Here is a 12,986-nt window from a genome sequence, read left to right on the forward strand (position 1 = left end):
GAAGAAGAAGAAGAAGAAGAAGAAGAAGAAGAAGAAGAAGAAGAAGAAGAAGAAGAAGAAGAAGAAGAAGAAGAAGAAAAGATTAAAATAAGAAAATTCTCATGTGAAAGGTTATCTAACTTGCCACTAATCTTACAACTCTAACTGATACAACTCTAACTGATACACACAGCTAAGTATTCGTCTGTCAGGCTCTGAGTCCCACCTCATAAACACTTGACCTGGCTTCACTGGATCTGTAATAGACTGTTGCTTTGCATTTTTCTTTTCCAAAAGGAATTTGTGTGTGTGTGATTCATTATAAATGCTAGCTTAAAAAATCTCATTCAAGCAAAACATTCATTGTCTAGGCAATGCAACTTACTTTCACAAAACAGCAGACATAAACAAATTATAATTTATGTAGTCTGGATCTCAATACCATAAAAACCAGAAGGCACAGTTGTCGTTTGTCTATCCGCTTAGCCTTTTCCTATAATGGTCTGAAACCAGTAATGACATCATTGGGGGTAGACTAGCTTCATATCGTATGACTGCATGGTGATGTGTTCTGAGAATGGTTTTTCTCTTGCTTTATAAAAAGTTCATAAGGGCAATGCATCAAATGAGATACTTTTTGAGAATTCAGATGAGCCACACTGTCTGGTCTAACTGCATATTTCCTTTGCCCTTCACTTTGTGGTTCTCTTTTTCTAATTTGCTATTGCTGCCTCATTTAAAGTCTGAGTTCCCAGTGTAGAAAAATAAATCCTATAAACATGGGGTCACTTGAAAACCTCATCCCCCCCAATAAGGGAATTTGCAGTATAAATATTTATGTTGGATCTGCTCACTGAATGAAGAATGTACACAACCAAGGAAAGCATTTAAACCTTACCATAACTAGCTTGAAAACCCCTTTTCTCTCCCACTTAAAAAAATCAGAAACATTAAAACGGAACACAGAGATTTGATCTAATATGATGGTAGTTTGAGGGGTCCAGCCTCTGGTGATAGACAGTTATAGACTTGATACCAAATTTAATATTTTGAAATTGAAACAAGCTGTTATTCATAACTAACTTCCAACTATTCATATGTCTTGAAGTAAGTTTCATTGCATTGCAGTTCAAACATCTCAAATGTCATTTCTCAGTGATTGATGTCTTCACACTCCAGGGATACCCACTAAAGATGTGCTTATATGCTTTTGTATCTTCTTCACAGTGTTTCTGGTTCTTTGAACAGACATGATGGAAAAGTCTATTTATTCTAAGGAACTAGGGTCCCATGTAAAGCATTCTGTAAATTCTTTTCACATATCCCATCATAAAATATTGGAAGGAATGTTTAAATTAACTTAAATTAGAGCATTGCAAAATGACATCACCATCTATTAAACTATATGTGGGAAAGAGGGAATAGTCCTCTGGTTAGAAAGTGACATATTGAAGTCTGCTTATATAGCCAGGTGTATTTTTAATGAGATCAGAAGAAAAAGTTTCTATTAATCAAACATCTACAAAAAGATGTGCATATCATTGCCCTTGTTATTAGTATAAATCCTTCAGTTTAATTAAAATGACCATTTTGGTCAGTCAAAAAATAACAAAAAAAAGACCCAAGATGACCAATGACATGCAGGCATCAGCTAGACTTTATAGGGGACAAACTGGTTCAATAAAAAAGGGTGGATAATAGCTATCATAGGAGGTGAGTAATCACTGGAAAAAAACGTCTAGTTTAATCACACAGTAAAACAGGAAACTTTAAAAAGAAGAATAGGAAAAATAGAATTCATCCTTAAAGGATTGGTTGTTCTGAAGAATTCTCTGTTACAAGAGGAGTGATGGGGGAAAAGAGGAGGAAGAGGAGGTTGGAGGGGAGAGGAGGCTTTATAATAGAGCCACAAAATAATAATAATAATAATAATAATAATAATAATAATAGAAAAGGGAATAAAAGCAGCATGTAGTATCAGCAGAGAGAGAAGATGTTGCGGGAAAAACACTCCTTCTAGAACCAGAGCAGCAGTGAGACAGTATCATAAAATGACTGACACAGTGGTGTGATGCCATTTTAAAGAAACCTGTGCCAACTTGACTTAACAGCTTAAGTCTTTGGTGAACCCCAGTGCTGGGAAACTCAGAGTAAGCGTTAGAGAACTTACACACTGAAAAATGGTCAGCAGAATACATCTAGACTGTTAGGAAGTCTCTGTATCAGAACCTTGAAGTGTTCAGTAAGGTAGAAACTTGAGCAAAGCCATAGTCTTCAAAGAAACTTAGGACACAAGCAGTAAGCTAGGCATCAGAAAGGATCACACACAATCACAATCAGGTTTCAGAAGTAGCATTCAGATACGTGATCAGCTTGGGTGATATATACCATGAATGGATTGGCCCATTGACTAGACCAGCATGTGTGACCCAACCTTGACCTTACAAAGGTGCACCTATACACATGAATAACATTTGCAACCATCTAGGGGTATGATCAACATCTGTGACCCTACATCAGCATCAGTACCCTGACCTCATGAGTCTGAAAGGTCTTGAGGAGCATGGGAAGCGGTACCAAGAGAAACAAAGCTGCAACACAGTAGGCATGAGAGTATCTACTTCTCTCCTCTTCACTCTACTTCTCTTTTATTTAATACCCAATGTCAATTTAGGAGGCCAGACCTGTTACAGTCTTCCTCCTCACCCCCTTTTCCTTTCCTTTTCTTTCTATTCTCATTTTCCTTTTGAATGATGATCAATAAGCTTCTCCAGAAAAGATAGCCTTACTTTATTTATTTATGCAGTCCCTGTGTCTCAGCCTTCTGAGATCTGAGAGTTCTTTGGGTTATCTGAATGGTTAGATTACTTTACCTCTCTCTCCTTTTATTTTATTTTATTTTATTTCTAATCAAGCTACATCATTATCCCTTATCTTTATTGTTTCCCCCATCTCTAGTTTTCACTATCAACTCAATACTAACCCCCATCTTTGCTTTTTTCCCATTTACTCTCATACTAACAACAACTACTATGTTAATGCACACTACACTATTAGTGTTAGTTTGTTTTCTAAACCAATTAGCATTTAAGAGTTGGTGGCTTTGATTACTATTTAACTGTTACTGTACATTCATTGTCCTACTCATTGATTTTTATAGACAGTATTCTACCTTCAGGAGAGTATAAGAGACAGTCTGGTACTCCAAACAACAGCTTAGCAGAGAAAAATGACACATAAGCTGTATTACAAACTAGTTCCTCTCCAACACTGCAAACACTTTCTCTAAAAGAATAAGGCTGATTGCAGGGGCAGGGAGTCAAATTAACAACTTAATACCAGATGCCCCAGTCTTAATGTGAAAACACAAGAGACATGAAAACCCAATGGCCAATCTCACAGTAATGTCCTCTAATGAGAGTAAATTAAAGGAGACTCAAAAGAATTCAACATAATGATTAAAAGTATGTTCAAGGAAATCAAAGAGAACACAAGTAAAATCATGAAAGGTCTCCAAGAGGACATAAACAAACAGCTAACTGAAATAAAGACAATACAGGATATGAAACCAGTGTTCAAGAAAGACTTTGATCGGGATGTTTCTGTAGTGTAGTGGGCATTGTGCTTGCCTAACAAAGACTTTCAAGTACTGAAAATAAGGCTAAACTGAAATACCAGAAATGAACATTTCAGTGTGGCAAATAAAACCCTTACCAGTAGAATAGAGTGAGGGGAGGGCAGAATATAAAGGCTTGATAACAAGGTGGAAGAAGAAAGCATTCAGATAATGACAGAGCTAAGTTGATAAGATGGTACAAACCTACAGGACACTGGAATGACAAAACCTGCACATTGTTGCCACAGAAGAAGAATTTTATGCTTAAAGGTCAAGGAAATATTTTTAAGAATATCATAACAGAAAATTTCCCAGATCTAGGAAGAGATATTCACACAGGTACAAAAGGCTTTGAGAACATCAAAGAGGCAAGGCCAGAAAGCAATCTCCTTTCATTATATTATAATTAAACCATTAAATATACAGAACGACGACAACAGAAAGATTTTGAAAATAGGAAGAGAAAAGCACCGTACTGCATATAAAGGCAGGCCCATCAGAATAACAGATTTGCTAACTGAAATTAAAAGCATTCATAGCATACTTGTCAAAGAAATTAGACCTGACCACCCAGAGATGGCACCTTATGTATGTGCTTCATACCTTATGTATGGGCTGCTGCACTCCTGACCGCCTATCAATGTCTTCTCTTCTCATAACCTGTCCCAGCTCTGAGAATAATGCTGAAAGTATCAATATGCCTGATTTCAAGTTATACTACAGAGCCATGGAAATTAAAACAGCATGATATTGACACAAATAGATATGTAAAAGAATGGACTAGAATGGAGAACAAAGACATTAACCTACACACAGTTGCATGATTTTTGACAATGATAAAAAAAACTATACACTGAGAGAAGACATCCCCTTTAACAAATTCTGAAGGGGAAACTGAATATTTACATGTAGAATAGTAAAACTGAGTCCTTTTTAATAATTCATTTATTATTCTTTTTTATTGGTTATTTTATTTATATTTCATATCTCTTACCCCGAACATCAAAGTCCTAACATAGGACATGTAACTCTAAACCTTCTAGAGGAAAAACTAAAGAAAACAATCAAAAATGTGCACACAGGTGAGGGCTTTCTGGCTATACTTGAATTCCTTAAAACATAAGGTCAACAATTGACAACTGGGACCTCAAATTAAAAGGCTTCTGTCCATCAAAGGAACTAGTTATTCAAGTGAAGAGACAGTCTGTACAGTGGGAGAAAATCTTTGCCGGCTATATTTTGACAGAAGATTAATACCTAGAATATATAAAGCACTCAACAATTACAAACAAGGAAACAAGCAACTGGATCAAAAACATGGACAAGGAACAGAGTTTTCAAAAGAACTGCTCTAAGGAATCTCTGCAGTCACCACTGGCCACTGCTAAAAGAAGCTGCTCTGACCAACACATGGGCAGCAGCACTAACCTGTGGTTAAAATAGTTATTTGGAAGGCAACTTGACAGGCATATATCAGGTCAATTCAGCAAAAGTCAGCACAAGTGGTAACCGATATTTTTTTTGATTGGATGCTCATTCCATAGAAAGGAAACTATGTGCAAAATAATGTCATCTCCTCTACCTCCCCTTCCCCCTCCTCCTTCCCCTCCTTCTGCTCCTCCTCTTCCAGTTCTCAATAAGAAGTTTACTCTGAAATCTCTGCACCAACTCTTGGCTTGTGACATCCTATTCAAGCTGGATTTTTTTCTGATAGGTTTTCATTGTGTAAAAATATTTGCTTAGTCCATTATGAGAGCCACTGAGCCAAGCATGTCAAAATAAAAGAAAGGTTGTCATACTTGTTTCACAAATCTCTCCAATTAACAAGGGCCCGAGGAAGGACTAGAGAAGCACTTTAATGTATTTGAAGTGTTTGCTCTCTTTATATTTACTATCAGAAACAATTTTAAATTATGGTGGCACTATATCTATCATACACTCTAGATATTTTTAGCTAAAAAGAAGACACTTAGTATGGTTTTAATCCCCAGGGTTGCACGTGTGTGTGTGTGTGTGTGTGTGTGTGTCCACATGAGATGGGAGAGGGAATGGGTGTATCACTTGTTCAATAAATAATTAATAAAATGAAAATAGTGACCTCTTCAGATAGCACCCAAAAAGTATACAAACTAAATTCTGAAATGTAACTCATGCCATAAAAACAGAGTGAATATATGCCCAATTAATTTAGAAAAACAAAACAATTAGAATGTGTTTAATATTCTACTAGCAATCTTTACATAGTAAAAGTTTCTATTTAAAGATTTTGTACAGCATAATATACAATTACACACTGTATACTTATAAAAATTAGAAAATTCCAGATTAATTACCATCAGTATTATAAATTTTATTCTATTGCTAATTAACCAATTTTAGCTTTAAGCTTAAAGAAGTTTAAATTTCTATTTTAGCAAAGTTGTGTGAGACATCTGGCTATGGGAACTAAAGATATAAGAAAAGATGACAAACTGAACACCTTCATGAAGGTTCTCTAAATTCCTAAAAGTTATTTTAAAAACAATAGGAATGAAAATATTGGTAATTTAAAAAAATAAACAAAACCAGCTACAATGAAAGGGAATGAAAAGGTGAAAATACTAAGTAAACTCTAGCATCCGGGAAGTAAATGAACCCAAAGACGGCTTCCTCAATCTGATAAGGCTTCAAGAGCTGTCTGCCATTCGTGAGGTCTATATCAACTCCCCTCCCCACGTGGCTCAGGGAGCACTGTAGCAGAGTGGGCAGATTTAATATAAGAGCTGGGGACGAGGAAGAGTGCTGGGAATTGTCCTTCGTACCGGATCGCACACTCCAACTCACAGCAACAGGGGCTCCCGGAAAGAGACCTGCTCAAGATCAAGGCAGCTAAAACTTCCAGTCTCGGATCTGGAGAGATGGTATAGTGGTTACGAGAACTGGCTGCCCTTCCAGAGGTCCTGAATTCAAGTCCTAGCAACCACACATGGGCTCACAACTCTATATAACTCTAATTCTAAAGAATATGAAACCCTCCTTTTCTGGTACATGTGTAGGCATGGTATACACCATGTTAATTTGATAGATAGATAGATAGATAGATAGATAGATAGATAGATAGATAGATGTAAATATAGATATTATATTTATTGCTATATCCACAATGCACATGCACACACACACATACACACCAGGCAAAACATCCCTACATTTTAAAAATTAAAATTAAAAAATAAGTAAAAATTTAAACATGCATGGAACAGGGAGGGTTTGAAGGTAGGAAAGAAATGAGAGAATGTTATAATTATAATCTTAAAAATTAAAGAGAGCTTACAATCAGATGAAACACAACTCTGTCGGAGGAGTCACTCTTTTTTTTCTTTTTGAAATTGATATTTGATTGGATATTTCATTTACATTTCAGATGATACCCCAGAAACCCTCTACCCCATCCCTCTCCTCCTGCTTCTATGAGGATGTACTCCTGCCCATCCACCCACTCACACCTCCCCGCCCTCAAATTCCCCCACACTGGGGCATCCAGTCTTCATGGGACTAAGGGCCTCCGAGGAGTCACTCTTACATCCACACAACTGTGTAGTAATTGTGGACTTACATAGTGATTTTATTGCCCTCTTCACCATCAGACCTCTAGAGATCATGACTTTGGTCCGTGTCAGTTCCTTTTGTTTCCACTGCCTAACAATTGCTTGCTTAACAGTTAGATGCCCTGAGAGTTCCTATCCGACAAATAATGGTTACATGTTTACAATCGTATTTTAAAGAAAAAAATGACTGCTGTCTTCTACACATTTAAGTGGACCCAGTAAAGCAGTCCCCATCAACCTTTCTAATGCTGCGACCCTTTAATTCCCCTTAGTTCCTCATTTTGTGGTGACCCCCAACCATAAAATTATTTCCCTGCTACTTCATAACTGTAATTGTTCTACTGTTACGAATTGCAATGTAAATCTCTGATGTGCAGGATATTTGCTGAGAACTGTAAACTATAAACCGACAACTCTGAAATCATCTAATTTTCGAAGGCAGTATGATCTTCTGATAAGTATCCTCTTGTGAAAGGCAAGTAGTTAATAATTTGCCATTTATTAAATGTTCAGTTTTTATAAATGGTACATGAAAGAATAGTGGAATGGTCAAAACCGTGGAAAACAGCAATGAGTCAGAAAGACTGATAAAATGAAAAGAAGACACAATCAGATGGCTGTGTTAGTGCTGCTGAGACCTGACCAAGCTTTTGTGGGATTTTGTTGCAAGAAGTAACGGATTTCAGTGTAGAAAACATTTCAAAGAAAAAATAGAAAAAAAATTAGCTAGTTGGTGAATTCAAATCCAAAAAAATATATATACTGTGGCAGATGACATTGAAAATACATATTACATACTAAGGGAACTTTAATAATCAGGAAAAATGATTTTTTTTTTGTTTTTTAGAAAATGGCAAGAAATTTCTGAAAATAGATGCCAGGGGTCAGAAAGACATTTTCTCAAATGACAAAGAGGAGGATAAAGACTGTAGTAAACACAGAGCTGGCAGCTCTTTGTGTGCTACTTTGTTTTGCCCTGCTATTAACAAATATGCTTTGTTAATTCTCTTATGGCAATCCTATTACATGTTCAGAGCTATTTCTGCAAGGGTCATCAATATCCAGGGATCTTAAATCTGAGCTTAAAACTGGTCCAAGTTCAAAGGAGTTCAGGGGACAGCGATTCTCACCCACTGGACATAATCTAGGACACCAGGATCAGAGACCCAAACTGTGAGTCTACAAGAAATATTTTTGATAATATATTTTTTAAAAGAAATTTGTCTTGGGGGAAAAGATTATGATTTCAGTATTTATATGTTATTGTGTTCTTTTGAAATATTTCCAACTAACATCAAACATGCTGTAAAGACAATTACACACTGTATTGTTTTCCTCTTGAAGCCATTTATGTTGTCATCTCTGTTAATCAAAATTCAGATCAAACACACAAGTGTGAGTCTGATATTCTGCATACTTAATATAAATCCTCAAATGGGGAATTAGTTCTGAAACTTTAAATTCTTCAGTTCCCCTTTGAGTGCAAGAGGAACTGAAGGGAAGAAATGATCATGCCTTTCACTTTGTGTTTGAGAATTTGGCTCTCAGCACATAGAAAGCAGCATGTCACTCAATACTAAAGCTTTTTCACGTAATACTAAGGCTTTGCAGATTGCTGGATAAAACAGTCAAAAGTGTGCTTTAAGGCTTTTGGATAACAGGACACATTACAGGCTATTGTTTCTTTTTATACTTTAAAGTGGAAATAAAAATACCTACTTCAAATGTCTAAAACTTTAAAGAGATCTACACGATGTTTATTTAAACAAATATTGAGAACATGATGAGATTTGCTAAATTATGTGAAATTTCTCTTCTGATTGATTTGATTTTCCTTCTACTTTATCCCAGTGAACATTATCATTACTAATAAATTTTACTGTTTGTGTAATGAAAATGAGTGTAGTATGTTTTTCCCATTGCTTTAAAATGAAGTTATTTTAATAACTACAAACAGCTTTTAACTACAGTGTTCATTTTAAATATATAGATGCACATATATGAGTGTATATGTATATACTCATTATAGATATATGAAATCACATTACTGTGTAACTTACTTCATAGGTCATCTAATTTATCAAACTGAGAATTCAATTTTTGACAAAAAATATTTTGTTTAGCAACTAGATTTTGTGTTTTATTATTATAAAAATATCTGAATAATTTATAATATTTATAACAGAATGAAACAATATATACTGGAAGTAAATGAGTTTGCAATATATATATGAAAGATAGCTCCCATGAATTTCTTGGATGGCTGTGATACTTCTATCCTCTCAAGAACAAAAGAATGTCTACAGATTGTAAAAGCTGTGTTGATATCCTTTCATTAAGAAAAGATATGCTGGTGTTGATATCTTTTCATTAAGCACAGGAATTCCATTTTAATTCTGAAAGCTCATATATTAAAGTTCTGTGCTGCTAATACAGGCTGACGAATATAAAATTGCTACTTTCCATGTGTTCCTGGCATCCAAATTGTTCAAAAGTCATTATTCTCCTTCCACCTTCCCAGGCCCATGTGTTCAAAAAGCAACACTATTTATAGAGTAGGGAAGAGGCTAAGAACATCTTCTCCCCAGTAGCTTATGTTGAAGTTTCCGTCACAAGTCTTCCATCAGTTGTCCTGATTCAGTGTCTAGATTCTGCAGAATAGTAGTACAGAAGTTAAGGGTGTGCTTTATATGCAAAGAAGAGCACAGTAGCAATTGCTGGGTTTCTGCCACTTGCTCAGCTCAGTGTTCTTATTCATTGTCATTGTTTTAAAGACTGCCTTATATTCCACTCGTGCTTATAGTAATTTGCCTTTAAAGAAAACTCTCATTATGATAACCATGAAGTGTGAAGGCTCATGTATTGACAAATTATCATCTAGGATAACTAATGATGGCAACAGAAACACTAGGTGTCTTTACTCTCTAAGCAGAGCCCTATGTCCTTAGTGAACTGAAATGCAGGGAGGAGTTTAAGTGGCAGCTGTGTGAAGGAGACACTGTGGCAGAAGCACAGAAAGGGAAACCAATCGCTTGACAATTACCAAACTCATAAGGAGGTCAATCCATTAGGGAATACTTATGTCACATCCCACCTAAATCAACATTCCTATTTCCCCTTGCCATTTCATGTACATTTTATTATGCTATATTCCTCATTCAAGATTAATCTTTTATTTTGTATGTTCTCAAATGCCTTGAAGAAAATATTGCTTATGAAATATAAATCAAAGTACTGCTATAAAGCACCCAGTCAATAATGAAATATGAACATATAATATAGTTAAGGGGTAAAATGTATGATATGTGTATGTATTTATGCATGCATACATGATATTTGATAGAAAAGATGATTACATATAAGAAGAACATATATGCATTGACTCTTAAATAAAATTTAGATTTGGTTGACTAAATACATTATTAAATTTACTTATCCTTCATTTTTTATTATTAACTAGTAAACAAATTAATTTTTACCCAAGCTGTATTAAGTCACCAATACTAAATACCATATGCTTTACATAATTCCTTGCATCTATTCTCCATACACTTTTTGAAGTAGATACAATTATGACTCAGTTTTAGGAATGAAAAACTGAAGCAAATAGAGTTTTAGTGATTTGCCCAAGGTCGTATAGCTAAAGGTTGGCCGAGCTAGACTTAAATCTAAGTGTTCAAGTGCTATGCACTATGTACACTCCCATTCAAAGCACTTAAATGCATGGTCCACAGGAAGCCAAGTTCTTCTTTTGAGGAAAAGATACATACAAAGAAATTATCTGGTGATTTTTTTAAAGATTCACAGAGATGAGGCATAAAATTTCCTGTGTAATGATACTGACATCAGGGTATACTTTCCATTATCCCTATCTCCTCCTCCAAGTCTAAGATCGTAACAGTGGGCTGGACTGGTACACAGAGGAGAATATGGCTTTGGGCAATAATCACTTCCATCTTTCTGATTTGAAAGAAGAGTTCTGCACAAACCTAGTAGTTCTCGTACAACCTGACATGGTGGAGTCAAGCCTATTTCACATGCAGTCAACCAGTAGCTTGTTTTATTAAGAAATGCGAAATGCTTTCTATAGGGGCCCAGTATGACACTGGAGAAGATATTTGTGGCAGGGGTTAAATATCTCAATGAACACATTAATATTGGTGAGAACATTAGCCTGGCTTAGTTGATCAGATTAGCTCACAGTCACCTTGGAACAGCGAAGCAGACACATAGGAAATATATAACTAGAGACAGAAAAGGGGAGAACAAGAGGAGCGACAAGGGTGATTGGATCCAGTGTGACTCTCATGGAACACAGAATGTGGAATGAAATCCAACTTTCTTCTGACAGTAAAGAGAAAAAGGGAACTTATGAATTTTATCCACCTCACACTTTTGCTAGTTTCAGCCACCTTACTAAATAACTGTTCTTCAAAGTTTGGAGAGATGAATCCATGGTTAAAATGCTTGCAGCATAAACAAGTGGTGGGGGGCATCTATAATGCCAGCAGTGAGGGAGGGTGGGCACAGAAAGGCCAATCACGGGGCTCCTTAAGCAACTGAAATAAAAGAAAAACAGTCAGATGTCAACTTGTGCTTCCACATATGTAACCTATACAAGTGAGTACACTACCTTTGATGCACACACACACACACACACACACACACCACAAACTTGCACGTAAACAAACAAACAAATAGATGGACAGACAAAAGTAGTTCTTTGGGTCTATCACAGTTAGTTAATACATTTAAATTTTTTATTAATTAAATAAGTATAATAGGAGTTATAGTTCAGTCAGTAGATTGCTTGCCTGCTATACAGGAAGCCCTGGTCTCAACTGATACACCAGGTGTAGTAGCACATGCTTGTAATTACAGCACTCAGGGGGAGATAAAAGACAGGAAGATCAAAAGTTCTAGATAGTCCTTAGCTACAGATCAAGTTCCAGGCTAACCTGGGATGCAAAAGATTCTGTCTCAAAATCAACAAACAAGGAAGCTTGCAAGCAAACAAACAAACAGTATTCTAACAGCCCAACATTAAAAAGAATCAGGGTCACAGACTTTTATGTCACCTAAGATGGAAAATACAGTAATTCAGACAGTAAGTGTTGATGAAGTCAACATTTATTTTCTAACAGCCCAACATTAAAAAGAATCAGGGTCACAGATTTTTACATCTCCTTAAGATGAAAAAAACAGTAACTCTTTCAGACAGTAAATGTTGATGAAGTCAACATTTGTTTTCTGTCTTCTTGGTCATTTTAACATCAATTTCCAGTCACATAAAGACATTCTCACTGGCATACAAAGACATAATAATATCATTGTTACTTAAAAATCAACCATTACTCATAATACCATTTCAAGCCAAATGTTGGTTTTGTTGTTTTGTTTGTTTTTTTCAAGACAATATTTCTCTAGCTGTCCTAGATCTCAATTTGTAGACCAGGCTGGCTTAGAACTCAGAGATCTGCTTGCCTCTGCCTCCTGAGTACTAGAACTAAAGGCATACACTACCACTGCTTAGCTCAAAGGCTGAATTTTTTTTTAATTAAAACTACTTAAGATACATTTTATTTTATTTTATACAATAGGCACATAAAACATTTGTTCTCTTTTAAACACATTTTTATTATTTTTTATAATTTCATACATAATTATTGCATTTGCATCATTTCAACCGCACACTCCCCCCTCTCCTATTGTCTCCCCATTCCCTCTCAGCTTCATGGACTCTTACTCTTTAATTGTGATAGATAGATAGATAGATAGATAGATAGATAGATAGATAGATAGAT

The 12,986-nt window shown here is 35.7% G+C and overlaps 1 protein-coding gene across 1 annotated transcript in view; it reads left to right on the forward strand.

Moving 5' to 3' along the window:
- Nucleotides 1–8,283: 8,283 nt before the first annotated feature.
- Pdc (phosducin) overlaps nucleotides 8,284–12,986 on the forward strand; it is a 13,809-nt gene continuing 9,106 nt past the window's right edge. The window contains exon 1 of the mRNA XM_028775784.1: nucleotides 8,284–8,355. The gene's annotated coding sequence lies outside the window, so the exon portion shown is untranslated. The remainder of the gene's footprint in view (nucleotides 8,356–12,986) is intronic.

Source organism: Grammomys surdaster, unplaced genomic scaffold, assembly GCF_004785775.1.
Source record: "Grammomys surdaster isolate TR1022 unplaced genomic scaffold, NIH_TR_1.0 259, whole genome shotgun sequence".
Lineage (NCBI taxonomy): Eukaryota > Metazoa > Chordata > Mammalia > Rodentia > Muridae > Grammomys > Grammomys surdaster.